Source organism: Engraulis encrasicolus, chromosome 16, assembly GCF_034702125.1.
Source record: "Engraulis encrasicolus isolate BLACKSEA-1 chromosome 16, IST_EnEncr_1.0, whole genome shotgun sequence".
NCBI classification, from domain to species: domain Eukaryota; kingdom Metazoa; phylum Chordata; class Actinopteri; order Clupeiformes; family Engraulidae; genus Engraulis; species Engraulis encrasicolus.
Window position 1 is genome coordinate 26990557 of NC_085872.1, and position 14054 is coordinate 27004610.

The 14054-nt window shown below is 38.2% G+C and overlaps 1 long non-coding RNA gene across 1 annotated transcript; it reads left to right on the forward strand.

Annotated features, from left to right (window-relative positions):
- Positions 1 to 4279: 4279 nt before the first annotated feature.
- Positions 4280 to 5276, forward strand: LOC134466446 (uncharacterized). Its single transcript, XR_010038304.1, has 2 exons — positions 4280 to 4359; positions 4436 to 5276. It is a non-coding gene; the product is annotated as an uncharacterized LOC134466446 (long non-coding RNA).
- Positions 5277 to 14054: the final 8778 nt, after the last annotated feature.

A 14054-nucleotide genomic window follows, 5' to 3' on the forward strand; every position in this document is an offset into this window, starting at 1 on the left:
ATTATTGTATTGTATTTAAATATATTTTAAGTACATTTGTATTTTAAAAGTAATGGGCTTAAGTGTGGTATTGTTAATTATACTAGTAGTATATTCAATTTTAAGTCTATTTAAAGTACATTTGTATTTTAAAAGTAATGTGTTAACGTGTAGTATTATAAAATACACTATTAGTGTATTGTATTTAAATGTATTGTAAATACATTTGTATTTTTAAAGTAATGTGCTAAAGTGTGGTATTGTTAAATATACTATTAGTATATTCTATTTAAATGTATTTTAAGTACATTTGTATTTTAAAAGTAATGTGCTAAAGTGTATCATTATAAAGTATACTATTAGTGTATTATATTTTAAGTGTATTTTAAGTATCTTTGTATTTTAAAAGTTATGTACTTAAATGTAGTATTATTAAAATACATATTAGTGTATTGTATTTAAATGTATTGTAAGTACATTTGTATTTTTAAAGTAATGTGCTTAAGTGTGGTACTGTTAAATATACTTTTAGTATATTCAATTTTAAGTCTATTTTAAGTACATTTGTATTTTAAAAGTAATGTGTTAAAGTGTAGTATTATAAAATACACTATTAGTGTATTGTATTTAAATGTATAGTAAATACATTTGTATTTTTAAAGTAATGTGCTAAAGTGTGGTATTGTTAAATATACTATTAGTATATTCTATTTAAAGTCTATTTTAAGTACATTTGTATTTTAAAAGTAATGTGCTAAAGTGTTTTATTAAAAAATACACTATTAGTGTATTGTATTTAAATGTATTGTAAATACATTTGTATTTTTAAAGTAATGTGCTTAAGTGTGGTATTGTTAAATATACTATTAGTATATTCTATTTTAAGTCTATTTTAAGTACATTTATATTTTAAAAGTAATGTGTTAAAGTGTAGTGTTATAAAATACACTATTAGTGTATTGTATTTAAATGTATTTTAAGTACATTTGTATTTTTAAAGTAATGTGCTAAAGATTGTTTTTAGAAAATACACTATTAGTGTTGTGTATTTAAATATATTGTAACTATATTTACAAAATAAATAAACTAATTACTGGCCAAAGTACAGTCATTTTCCTAGCAAAAAATGTCTATATCTGGAACATGGACAAGAACCTCAATTTATGATGATGATGAATGACTCCCCTTTTTCCAGCATGAATTTTGGAAATAAACTACAAAAAATCATACACAGTACACCATTATAGTAATGTATGGTATTAGAAAATGTACTGCTAGTTTAATGTATTAAACTTTGTTCTTAAAAAATGTACTCAAACATAGTGTTAGAAAATATACATTATCAGTTATATATACCTAAACTTTATTTTACGACCTTTACAAATATGCATATTTTTTTGCATACTTACTATATTGCCTTTTTGACACTAATATTAATTGTCTTTAATGAAATGTACTCACTTATAAAGATTTTATGTTATTTTTCTTGTTGTCTTGAACCACTTCAAGTGTATTTTAAGTGTATTTGTATTTTTAAAGTAATGTGCTTAAGTGTTGTATTTGAAAACATACTGTTAGTGTAGTATATTTTAAGTGTATTTTAAGTGTATTTGTATTTTAAAAGTAATGTGCTAAAGTTTGGTATTAGAAATAATATTTGAAATGTTAAGTTTGAAAAGTTAAGTATGATTTTAGTATATTAAGTACACTTGTACAAAGTTTGATTTTTAGTACCAAAAAGTCAACTTAAAATGTGTTAAAGCTCTACTTAATTATATTTCAAGTGTATTTAAGTATACTATAAGTTGTCCCAAAATAACATTCTTTAAATACACACTTTTGAAGTATATTTTAAATACAAAAATACATACTTATTAAGTATATTAAGTACACTTTTTTTCACCTGGGTACTTTTTTTAAACCATCATTTTAGTGTATTTTAACCTAGGCTTATTTATTCATTATGCTTTGTAACATTAAATAACCTTCCACCTTCCTTTTTGTTTTAATGTATTTTCATGGTAAAAAACACCATATTGAAGAGCACAAACAGATCTTAAAAAGGCATGTAAGGCCTTACCTATTAAACTTTTAAGCACAATACTGAAGTCTGTACTTAAGTTGTGTTATTAGTGTATTAAGTGCACTTTAAGTGTACTTTTTGGTGCACAAATTAAACATGTAAAAGTGTCTTTAATTCGATAAAAGCATACCACCAACAATGATTTCTAAGTATTATAATTAAGTATATAAAAGTATACTTAAAGTGTACTACTCGAGACTATTACTTCAAGAACGTAATTGTGCCTGTCAAAGAACAGGTTGTTGTGGTCTAGTGGTTAGAGTGCAGGTCTGTGGTTCAGTGAATTGTGGGTTCGAATCCTGGTTGAGGCAGTGGTTGTTGTCTGAAGTGAAGGTGAAAGGAAGGTTCATGTGAATGGCTGGTGGTTGTGAACAAGACAATGTACAATGGAAATGAGTAACTGGGGATTACATTAATATTTTTTTCATATACTTTTGAAATATATTTAAAGTGTACTTAAAATAAATATATTTGAAATGTGCTTAAAGTAAAATCTACTTGTAGTATACTTAAAATACATTTAGAGTCAATACACTTAAAATGTACTTAAAGCGATTTTTGTGAGTATATTTGAAATGTACTTAAAGTAAGTATGTTTTTAGTATATTAAGTACACTTGTACAAAGTTTGATTTTAGTACAAAAAAGTCAACTTAAAATGTGATTAAGCTCTACTTAATTATATTTCAAGTGTATTTAAGTATACTATAAGTTGTCCCAAAATAACACAACTTAAGTATGTACTTCTGCAGTATACTATAAAATACTTTCTCATGACATTGAAATAGATTTCTAATGTACTTAAAATGTGCTTATCCGCATGCTAAAGTTCACATTAAACACATTTTAAAGTGACTTGGTTAGTATACTTATAATGTACTTAAAGTTAAATATATTTTTAGTATATTAAGTACACTTGTACAAAGTTTGATTTTAGTACAAAAAAGTCAACTTAAAATGTGATTAAGCTCTACTTAATTATATTTCAAGTGTGTTTAAGTATACTATAAGTTGTCCCAAAATAACACAACTTAAGTATGTACTTCTGCAGTATACTATAAAGTACTTTCTCATGACGTTAAAATAGATTTCTAATGTACTTAAAATGCACTTATCCACATGCTAAAGTTCACATTAAACACATTTTAAAGTGATTTGGTTAGTATACTTATAATGTACTTAAAATTAAGTATGTTTTTAGTATACTAAGTACACTTGTACAAAGTTTGATTTTAGTACAAAAAAGTCAACTTAAAATGTGATTAAGCGCTACTTAATTATATTTCAAGTGTATTTAAGTATACTATAAGTTGTCCCAAAATAACACAACTTAAGTATGTACTTCTGCAGTATACTATAAAGTACTTTCTCATGACGTTAAAATAGATATCTAATGTACTTAAAATGCACTTATCCGCATGCTAAAGTAAACATTAAACACATTTTAAAGTGACTAGGTTAGTATACTTATAATGTACTTAAAGTTAAATATATTTTTAGTATATTAAGTACACTTATACAAAGTTTAATTTTAGTACAAAAAAGTCAACTTAAAATGTGTTTAAGCTCTACTTAATTATATTTCAAGTACATTTAAGTATACTATAAGTTGTCCCAAAATAACATTCTTTAAATACACACTTTTGAAGTACACTTTAAATACAATAAAACGTACTTATTAAGTATATATTAAGTACACTTTTTTTTTACTTGGGTGACGTCCACGAATAAAACCCGTCTGAGCTGAATTTATAAGTACTGGGAGCAGATTCTCCAGTCATTTGGCCAGGAGTTTGGAAAGTATCTTACTGTCCACTGATATTAAACTAATAGGTCTGTAAGACCCACATTGGTCCGGTGGCTTTCCTTTCTTCAAAATGACTGAGATGTGGGCAAGGTTTAAAGTAGGGGGCAGGTAGCCTTTGTCAAAAGAATACAAATACATATTTGTGAGGTGGTCAACCAATAGTCTACCAAAAGTCTTATAAAAATCAGGACCAATCATTGGCCTATGTGTAACAGGTTGGACTAGGTCCCCTGTTAGTGTGCATGTTGTAATTGAAAACAGCTGCCCGTGTGGGCGAGGGTTGAGCCCTTCCGGTTAGTATAAATTGCCTACTATGTTGTCTGTTAGCCAGGTGTGGCTAACCTCAGTACCGGTTGGCGCTTGGGGAAGCCCTGTACGCTGGGTGAAGTAGGTGATGTTGGCGTGTTGGGTGTTGGACCCACACTGGAGCGCGTAGAGCGCAGCTGAAATGCGGACGCCAGGTTGCCGCATGTAGCCTAACCGGCTCGAAGGTAAGCCCTTCTGTGTGCACCTGGCGATAGCCAATTATGTTTGTACTGTGGCTAACGAGATGTTGTTTCACTGCAGCATTGCATGGTGAAGCAAGGGTCAACCGTAGACTTCCAAGCTCGGTCCAGTGCTTCCCAATTGCAACTGAAGGTAATTTCTAATTAACCGTCACTCTGTGCCTGTGGCTTTCATGCCACACCTTGCTCATTGATAATGGCATTTCCCTGGCATTAACCCAGTCTGTCTTGTGCTTTCTAGGTTGAGCACATTATTGTCAATTGGCTGGGGTGGGGGGACGCTGCCGTCTTTTCCCGGTGTTTGTGTTTGTTATTTTGCCTTTTACCACCACGAGCTCTTTTAGTAGTGGCAGGTTGTTGTTCCTTTGCGCAGGTGCGCGACGCTTTCGTCTTTCAGCCATACGGTCTGACACGGTCAGCTCCAGTCACCCACCCCTTAGACAAGGGATGAGTGATTGGGGACTGGCCGGTTGAGATTTGTAGCAGTATCGTGTAAACTTATTGGTGAGGTGTAGATCCCCTGAGTTGTAGGCCTATAGTAAACTCTCTGCCAAGAGGCCTGATTTGATAAACATAGGCTACCTCTTCACTGTGAATCATTTCAGTGTGCTGTGACTTATTTTGTTTATTTTGATTATGTTTTGTGTGTACAGTTTTGATTGATTGCAGTGTTATTTTGCATTCGCAGTGCAGTGTGTAGTTAACACACTCAGTAAATTACCTGTACTAGGCCTACTCAGTGCTCTCGCACTTAAGCCGTCACCGTTTCACGATATGTACCTGTATTGACTTCAGTAGAGTTAAGACTCTGTTTGTGTATATGGACTCAAGTGAACTGCCTGCTCATTTTGAAAACGAATAAGACTGAAAGCAGAAGAAAATAAAAACTATTGTATGTGCAACAGCTGTGTCATCCTTGTCATCTAGAACCTGTCGGGGAAAATTGTATTTTTTAACATCTGGGTTGTCTCACCCTTAACGAGACTGGCGTAGTCACCTTTTAAAACCTAATTGCTTAAAAGTTAGTAATCCTACCAACCTCCACTCTGCTACATATGCAATGCTTCCTTTTGATCATCAGATAAATGTGGTAGCTCTAACCTGTCCAAAAGTTTAGAACGGCCTTCCGAAGAGGATATGCAGTCTGAACTATAAAGTTCCTCATAGAAAGATCTCATGGCTTTATTTAAATCAGCTGATTTAAAGTGCCTACATCCATATTTGTCAATTAGAGAGGGAATCAAATTTGGTTCATTAATGCCACGAGCAAGGCGAGCAAGGAGCCGGCCAGGCTTATTGCCTGCTTCAAATAGCCTGTGTTTTGCAAAGAATACTTGTGTTTCTGCTTTATGGGTTAACAACTGATTTAAAGCTGACTGGGCTGCTTCTAACTGCTTTGCCAAAGAAGTGTTATAAGAGCGCTTGAGCTGAGCCTGAAGGTCACTCACAATTTCTTCCAATTCCAATTGTTTTTTATTAGCATCCCTTTTTTGAGCTGAGGAGTAAGAGATAATTGACCTGCGTATATATGCCTTGGCGGACTCCCACAGGGTGGGAGGGCTGATTCCGGGTGTATTATTTTCAGCAAAAAAGTGACCAATTTCTGCAGTTATAAGAGCAATGAAGTCCTGTTTTTGAAGTAAGACTGGGCTCAGTCGCCAGTGCCTAAAGGAAGGGTCCCTATAAGGTGGTGAAATAGTTATGGCTATGGGACAGTAATCCGAAATAGACTGGATACCTATTGTAGAACTCACTATCCTGCTCAAAACAGACCTTGAAGAGAGGAAAAAGACTATTCTAGAAAAGGACTGGCGGGGGATAGAAAAAAAAGTATAATCTTTGTCTAAAGGGTGCAATGTCCTCCATACATCATATACGTCTGAGTCTTTAATTGAATCAAGTAAATCTGTACTTTTCTTAGACAAAGTTGAACGAGGCGGTGAGGCATCAATGCTAGGATTTAGCAAGCAGTTGAAGTCACCTCCTAAGACCAAATATGAAGAGGGAAGTGAAGCCAGGTCTGAAAACAGTTGTCGAAAAAAAGATGCTTTATAAACGATAGGGGCATATACACAACCAAAACTAACATGCTCCCCAAATAAGTACCCTGATAGTAAAACATAGCGGTCTTATTTTTCATTTATTGTTTTCTCAAGGCTAAAAGGCAGGCTGCGATGTAAAAGAATAGCTGCCCCCCCCTGCTTTTGGAGTTGTATGAAGAGTAAAACACGTGGCCCACCCAGCTCCTTCTTAACTTAACATGTTCTAAGTCAGAAAGATGAGTCTCCTGAAGACACATGCCTTTCACGTTAAGCGAAATAATTTTGATATTACTCATAATAGTCTATATTTAAAAATGTGCATAGAAGCATGTGGGTAGTAAAGTAATTGTTGGTTAAATATAGTGTCAGGTTAAGTCCAAGGTTAGGAACACAGTAGTCTACATAAAAGCATGTACAAAAAATAAAAGAATAAGAAAAAATGAATAATAGCCTGTAGAGGTCGATCCCCAAATGATGGCGAGCATCCCAATAATGAACAACCCTCATATATCACCCTCATATATCACCCCACATATAAAGAAAAAGAAAAAGGAAAGCTGCCATCGCATGGCAATCAAATACTTGAGATAAGTGACGCAGAGCGGTGCATTTCCATCAATAAGAGAGAAAAAGATAGCAGAAGAAAGACCTAAATCCATTCCCCCACTAACACACATTCTCCACAACCCCCCCCAACCCCGCTGGCCAACTAAAGGTAAAGCAATAAAACCGCATATTCAAAATATAGTGCATATAATAAATGATACAGGTGCCAAATGAACAGGCTACTGGGAAAGTAATGTAGTCCAATAATAGCCCATCACAGTCAAATGGTATACCTGAAGCCTGGCAGACAAAGTAGAAAAATAAGTTAGATAACATTAAATGAAATAAGAGGGAGCATCATGCTATAGTCATTAAGTGTACCAAGCCAACATTTTTTTAATTATTATTTTTTTAAACACATGCAGAGGGCCAGAGCCATAAAGACATAGCCTAGTGACTGCAGGTAGAGAAAAAAAACTGAGTAAACTCCCCTTCAGAAAACGTATATGAAAGAAAAAGAGGGGAAAAAAATGCAATGCCAGAATTTCAGCAGAAAAGGGTAATGGGCTATTACACAGAGCTGTCAAGACATCCCGTAGCTTAATTTACTTGTTCAGGTGAAAGACAGTAGCTTATAACTACTAATAAACATTTGGATGTTCACACTCAAACCTTGAGGAACTTCTGAGCTTTCTTTGAAGACTCAAAGGAATAGTCCTTTCCGTCGAGAGAGTACTGAAGCATAGCCGGGAAGCGCATTTGGAACCGTACATTCCTATTGATGAGTTTCTCACACGCAGCGTTGAACCGACGCCTGGCTTCTCTCACTCGGGGTGATAGGTCTGCGCGAATGTAAACCTGCTTCCCATCGTAGATAACTTCTTCCTTGTCCTTGACGGCCGCCAGAATCCTCAAGTGTGCCTATAGTTGTGCAATTTCAGAATGACAGGTCGGATATAACCGGGCTGCGGTGGCACAGGCGCTCTGCCTCTGTGAGCCCTGTCAATCTTAATACGACCATTCTTTGTTTCCAGTCCCAAAACTTCTAGTAGCCAGGTTTCAAAGAATTCAACTACTTGGGTTCCCTCCGTGCCTTCCTTGAGACCTGTGATGCTCAGATTGTCCCTGCGGCTACGATTTTCAGCATCCAAAACACGGTCATCCAGGAATTTCACAGTTTTCTCAAGTTCGGCAACCTTTCTCTGTCTCTCTCTCTCGAGAGAGTCATGGTGGTCATTAAGGCTGTAACGATACACCCAACCCACGATTCGGTTTGTATCACGATATATGACCCACGGTTCGATATGCCCCACGATTTCACACAAAAAAAAAATGAAAAAAAAAAGTTGCAAAAAAATGTTTTAAAAAATTATATGAAAATAAATTATATATATACTTTGTAATTAATATCTTTTTTGCATTTACCTGCCTGCATTAATTTTGTAGGTTTACAAGGCTGAATGGTGTTGCAGATATAGGCTACCACTGCAACCTGTTCCCAGGTGTTGACATCAAAACACAACACAGAGAAATAAGGGATAGCCTATTAGTTCACCAAGGAAAAAGGCTTATAAATGGGCTAAGATCATATGTTGAGAGAGAGAGAGAGAGAGAGAGAGAGAGAGAGAGAGAGAGAGAGAGAGAGAGAGAGAGGTGGGGTGGTCAGGGTGTATGGTCATTGGCAGCTGTCTTACTTTATCAAACATTAGGCCTATCCAATTAATATCCAAACAATAAAACAACACTGGCCATATCGTCAGGAAACATGTTGTATTCAGTTAGGCTACTTAAAGAAATGCAACACTTAATTTTCATTAAGTTAAATATTTCCGTAGCTTTTTTTGATCGTGCAGCAGCGCCTGCCCGTAGCCTACAATCAAAACTCGAAATGAACCTGTAAGTTCTCACTGCTACGTAACGCGCACGTTTTTCGTTTTGTTTTGTGGTTTGACATTTTGCCAAGAGCGAGAATGAATGCAGAGCCTGAAATGGAGCATGCTTTCTGCTCATGTAGGCGGTAATTTTACAATATAGCCTAACATTAATGTGGGAAGAAATAATGCTGCCTAATATCGTGCCTATCGACCTCAACGTTCGTCAGACTTCGGGCACCTCCCTACAAGCGATTCCAGGCTGGTTTATAGGCAGGCGGAGCATCTCGTGCGCTCTCTCTCTCGCGCTCTCTCTCTCTCCGCTCAAATCAAACTCCACTCGCAATACATCGCGCATGCATGAGTAAAACAAATCTTGACACGTTTATAAAAGCCTTCTTGGTCTGTTGTTCATTTGTACTTCACCTTCCGATGTTTGCCAAAGTTTTTCGTCTCACGGAGGTTGCTCAGGCAATGGATAACAACAACGTGCTGGTTGGACGGAGCATTTTATATGAGAAAGCAGTGAATGGAACTTTTACTCGAACGTTTGCGCCCTTTTTCTACAGGTCTTTTTAAGCGCATATGCAAACTCTTGCCTGTATGTTGCCTGTTGTGTTCTACACTGAGGGGTAACAACTTTAAAAGGGCACATCGCGATTCTGTGAGGAAGCTTCGCGATAGGGGTTCGTGGGTCTGCGTACCGCGATCCCTCGGTTCGATGCAATATCGTTACAGCCTTAATGGTCATCACACTCCGAAATGCACGTTTCAGCATCTGTTATCCTGGTGGCATTTTCGTCGATGTGGTTATTCAGCCCGTGTAGAGAGGATTGTAACTCAGCGAATTTCAGCTCCATTAACGCGCTTATCTTCTCTAACATTTTGAGCAATGGCGTTAGCAACGCCTTCGTCACCATCATCCTCACGGTTAGCCGTCTGCATTTTCGTTTCAGCTTGTGTCCTTCCCTTCAAAGTTTCACGCTGATTCGAGTTCCCTTCTGTTCCGGGCATTTCACTAATGTTAAATCAACAGTTTTTTTGCGGTTTCAATTATTAAAATAGCAAGTTATTGGCCTTTAGGGTGGGAGGGCGACAGAAACGACCCACTCACACCAAGTGCATCATGTGACTCCCGAGATTATATGTTTAATTTAATCTGACCCCAATGAATGATACTGTACATCCGAAGATTGTAAATGAGAACAACCTGTTGTCTTTCAAACCATACCTGTGCCTATAGGCCAAAGCTCTGACCAATCAGCGCCATCTTATTTGTTGTTGTGCGTTCCCAGCGTCGCGAGCTTCGGCGCCACTCCCTCAAAATTAGACAAAATTAGACACTAAATTACTAAATTAGACACATTATATTCAGCTCATGCAGCAACATTGTTGCAAATGTCAATTGAGTTAGAAAGTTGTTCACGCGCCTTAACATACTTGCAACAATGTTAAAATGACTCGAAATGGCTCCGAATGCCAATTAAATACGGCGGTATGTCGGAATGGCCGGTTGCCCCCACTGTGCATAGGGTGGCCATCGGTCCGTTTTTTACGACCTGTTTACGACGTCCGTGTGTCCCTCGCTTTGTCTTTCCTCTCCTCCTCTCCTTGTGCGTATGGCCTTGAGATGACACAAACTAGACTGACAGTCGCTCGTGTTTCCGATATCTGCGGCCGCCATGTTACTCCAGATTTGACTCCAGACTTTGCACAGCAAATTTACTGTATTGCTGTACTGGAAACGCATAGCTCAAGCAAGTTTGTCCGCTAAATGCATTTACAACGAGGGCTCTCACAACTTTGCAACCAGGAAAGAAAGCACCTTTCTGCACGGATGCTCTCTGTCTGTATTTGAGCTCGTGTTGTTGCTATGGTTATCCAAGCGTCTGTGGGAAAAAAAATGCTGACAGAAGCGGCCGCCTCTCGTTTTTAAAACATCGCTGATAAACACACTCCTGACCTTACTTTGAGTAAAGTACATCAAATAAATTGTAGGCTATTATACACATGCATGCATGCATGACTTCCCAATTATAGCCTACATGTAAAAAAAATATTGATGAAATAAATACAGACTACAACGGCAGGATTGTCTATCGTAACATCTACCATCTCTGATACAACGTTAAATTTGTGGTAGTAGGCTAATGATGACTCCTTTATCGGAGTGAGGAGGTAGGTGTAATGACATGCGAAAATCCTTCCCAAAACATGTTTGTTTTACAACTAAAACTGTTTTTGGCAGCTGAGTTAGTCGAGGTAAGATAGCAGCGCAGCTTCCTGAACTCCTGAGAGCCACGGGTACTGCGCGAGGATGGTAGGTTAGATAGTTAAGGGGTGGGGTTGTCCGGCCGAAGCCCTGCGCTTTTGAGCCTTGGCACAAATGAGAAGCGGAACAGGCTACAGAAAAAGAAAGGTTTGGAATCGTGTTCCCTGGCAATGCTGATGACATTCAAACGTATTTTAAATGCATGCTCCAGTAAAGATGTGTGTTGTATGTTATCTATAGGGGTTTTAATCTTTCAATGCACCAAAACCTGGACATTTCCATAATTTCATGAAATATCCGGGACGCCCAGTACAGGTCGTAAAATCAGGACATGTCTCGGGAAATACGGACGTTTGGTCACCCTAGCCTTAGTACCTACATAACTATGTTTCATCAACCAGCCGTGCACCCTCTCTTATACCCTCTCGGAGAGCAGCGATGATGGGTCCACGCAGCTTCCTGGCCTAATCGGCCGGTAATTATATGGTGCTTAGGTGGATGTCTCATACGATGAGGATCTCCCGTAGAGAGAGTAGTTGAACTAATTTGACTGATAAGAGAGCCAAGTACTTACTTACTTAGGCCTTTAAATTCCCATAGGAACATAGGCCATTGACGAAAGTCTTCCATCCTCTCCTGTCTTGGGCCCTCCGCTCCAGTTGTTGCCACGATAGCCCTTCCTGCTTCATTTCCTGCTCGACAGTTCTTCTCCAGGAGGTTCTTGGTCTGCCTCTTTTTCTTTTGCCCTGTGGGTTCCATGTCAGTGCTTGGTTGGTTATTGCTTCTTTACGTCTGAGTGTGTGACCTATCCACTTCCACTTCCTCCTCCGTATTTGATTTTCTATTGGGTCTTGTTTGGTGAGTTCCCACAGGTTGGCATTAGAGATGGTGTTGGGCCAGAAGATTCCCAGTAGGCGTCTGAGGCATCTGTTCATGAATGTCTGTAGTTTGTTGGTTATGGTTGTGGTGATCTTCCAGGTTTCTGAGCCATACAGTAAAGTGGTCTTCACATTTGAATTGAATATCTGCAGTTTCGTTTTGAGTGAGATGTTTTTTGCCTTCCAGATATTGGCTAACATGTTGTAGGTTGCCCTTGCCTTTCCAATCCTGGCTTGTACATCCTCCTCTGGAAAGAGGTACAGGCGCCTCCGTTCCCGTACCACCAGGCTTGCAAGCAGCACGATGCATCAAGCAATCAAGATACTGAACACTCAACCCACTCTCCCTCCACTGTCAGCCTCTAGCCAGCCAGGCCACTGACAACCCCCCCCCCCCTCATCCCCACCACCATATCTGAGACTGAACATTCCACCTGCACTACTACATCTGTGACTGAACTTTCAACCTGCACTAACTCAAAACATGCACATGCACACACACACACACACACACACACACACACACACAAACACACACACAAGCACACCACACTTTTTGCCCTAAACCCAAACATACACACACTGACACACAACTCATACTCTCTCTCTCTCACACACACACACACACACACACACACAGACACACACACAAACGCACACCACACTTTCTACCTGCACTAAACACACACACACACAAACACACACACACACACACACACACTCACAGCTGCTGGTGTACTTGATAGACTATGTCAGAACGCTATAAAGGACTTTTAGAAAAAGCACAACAAAATACCTCCTCTTAATGTATGTTCTCTACAAGTCTTCTGTTGTCCAGTCTTGCACTTTAAATGTCTGTATGAGCACTGTCTATGTCCATACTGTCTTATGTCCATGTACGAGTACTGTCTATGTCTATACTGTCTATGTCCTTACCTAGATTAGTCTATGTCTGCATGGGAAAGCAAGAAACGTAATTTCAAATTCTTTGTATGACCAGTGCAAAGAAATTGACAATAAAACCAACTTGACTTGACTTGACTCTTCTGTGCCGCCTTCCACTGAAATAATGCTGCCAAGGTATGTGAAGGTGTTCACATCCTCTAATGCCTGATGGTCCATGGTTATGGGGATGGTATTCTTGCTATTGATGCGCATGGTTTTGGTCTTAAATGAGTTAATTTTTAGTCCAAGCAGTGCAGCAGTTGCTTCTAGTTTTGCTGATTTTTCTTGCATCTGGTGGTGAGTATGGGACAGTAGGGCCAGGTCATCTGCAAAGTCCAGATCTTCAAGTTGTTTTGTCAGACTATGTCAGAACGCTATAAAGGACTTTTAGAAAAAGCACAACAAAATACCTCCTCTTAATGTATGTTCTCTACAAGTCTTCTGTTGTCCAGTCTTGCACTTTAAATGTCTGTATGAGTACTGTCTATGTCCATACTGTCTTATGTCCATGTATGAGTACTGTCTATGTCTATACTGTCTATGTCCTTACCTAGATTAGTCTATGTCTGCATGGGAAAGCAAGAAACGTAATTTCAAATTCTTTGTATGACCAGTGCAAAGAAATTGACAATAAAACCAACTTGACTTGACTTGACTCTTCTGTGCCGCCTTCCACTGAAATAATGCTGCCAAGGTATGTGAAGGTGTTCACATCCTCTAATGCCTGATGGTCCATGGTTATGGGGATGGTATTCTTGCTATTGATGCGCATGGTTTTGGTCTTAAATGAGTTAATTTTTAGTCCAAGCAGTGCAGCAGTTGCTTCTAGTTTTGCTGATTTTTCTTGCATCTGGTGGTGAGTATGGGACAGTAGGGCCAGGTCATCTGCAAAGTCCAGATCTTCAAGTTGTTTTGTCAGACCCCACTGTATGCCGGTCCGGTTATTGTGAGTGGTTTCCTTCATTATCCAGTCTATGCAGAGCAGGAAAAGGAAGGGTGAAAGCAAGCAACCTTGCCGTACCCCAGTCAGGATCTCAAAGGCCTCTGACGTACAGCCTTCGTGAAGGACTTGGCATCTCATCCCTTTGTAGGTGCTGCTAATGATGTTGGTGATCTTGTCTGGGAT